The sequence below is a fragment of the Amphimedon queenslandica genome, unplaced genomic scaffold (assembly GCF_000090795.2).
Source record: "Amphimedon queenslandica unplaced genomic scaffold, v1.1 AMPQUscaffold_4493_Cont23529, whole genome shotgun sequence".
NCBI classification, from domain to species: Eukaryota; Metazoa; Porifera; class Demospongiae; order Haplosclerida; family Niphatidae; genus Amphimedon; species Amphimedon queenslandica.
Window position 1 is genome coordinate 1 of NW_003555196.1, and position 1524 is coordinate 1524.

Below are 1524 nucleotides of genomic sequence, written 5' to 3' on the forward strand. Positions count from 1 at the left end.
TTTTAGCAAAATTTAAAAATTAATGAAAATCTGATTTTGATCAGAATGAGCTTTAACTTTCTGTACAACATATGGACATGTTATGAGAAAATTATAAACACAGAATTTTCTCCTATGTTGTTTTTGGCAAATTCTGGCCAAATACCATGTACCATGTCTTTGATCCAATTTTAAAGCAAGTTTTAAAATTTATAAAAATCCAAATTTTGACTAGAGTCTGCTTAAAATTTTTTCACTGTATTAGAACTTCTATATGTATCACAAAGTTTAATAAAAGTTTTACCTTTGCAATGTTTGATTAAATTTTGGGAAAATACATTCTGAAATATTTTATCAACATTTGGAACAACTTTAAAAATTCACTGAGAGCATTATGTCAAAATTCTGCAAGAAACCATGATCATGATAATTTCAACGACTAAGCCCACCACTGATTTTTTTCTTTATATAGTTCCATTTGGCTTAGTATTGCTGTGGGGCTGAGAGGAATGTTGTGGCGTTGAGATTACTGTATAGAGTTATGTATCTAATAATGTTAACACTTGGTGAGGATCATCCTGAAATGTCTAATGTTGATGTAAGTATTATTTTATCAATGTTCTCTAGTTTCATCATACACATGTACATGTATTGTTTAAAAGTATTGTAAATTTTGTATCATAACTGTTATTATTTATTTTAATTACATTGAGTAGTTTTACATTAGTTTACTACTGAGTAATGCTGGTCATTATGAAGAAAGTCAGGCATATCTGGAAAGTGCTCGTAGATTACGAAACAAGTGAGCTAGTATATACAAATCAAGAGAATTAAGGCTGGCTATGTTTGTTCTTGTATCTGTTCATTAGGTTTCATGGAAGTCAATCAATTACTGTAGCCACAATGTTAGTAATGATAAGATACATGTACATGTACATCTTATCTTATCGTTTTCTCATTGTTTTGGCTCCTCCTTCCCTTCCCCCTCTCTCTTTCCCTCTCTCTCCATCCCTCTTTCTCTACCTCCCTCCCTCTCTTCTCTAGTCATCATCTTCTTGCCAACTCATTGACTCACATTGGAGCATTTGCTGAAGCTAAGCAAAATAAGAGAAAAGCATACAATATCTATAGGACTAAAGTATGCAGTAATGTTAATGCCAGGCCATCTAGGTTTCTTAACTGTTTTCTCTCACAATTAGTTTGGCCCAGATCATGCACGTACTGTTCAGTCTTTTAAAAAACGTGAGGTATATCACTGAGAAGCAAGTCTCTTATGAGCAGACTGTAAGTGTATTTGGCTAACTATTGCCAATGGTTAATTACCAAAATTATCTTGTTCATATGTTGTCTTCATAAATTATAAATAATTGTTGTTTCGAAAAAGAAAAAATTAATAGCAATGCCAAGTGTAACTATTTGTAAACACCCAAATTCACACATGATGCGAATATCAGTAGCCTGAGCTAATTATTGTAAACACTTGATCTTTGTATATAGTTATACATACTACTGTATCAGATATTACAGGTACCAATATTGCACACT

General features: G+C 32.0%; 1 long non-coding RNA gene across 1 annotated transcript; it reads left to right on the plus strand.

The window, feature by feature from the left end:
- Positions 1-791: 791 nt before the first annotated feature.
- Positions 792-1212, plus strand: LOC109592637 (uncharacterized). Its single transcript, XR_002190461.1, has 3 exons — positions 792-884; positions 1024-1117; positions 1179-1212. It is a non-coding gene; the product is annotated as an uncharacterized LOC109592637 (long non-coding RNA).
- Positions 1213-1524: the final 312 nt, after the last annotated feature.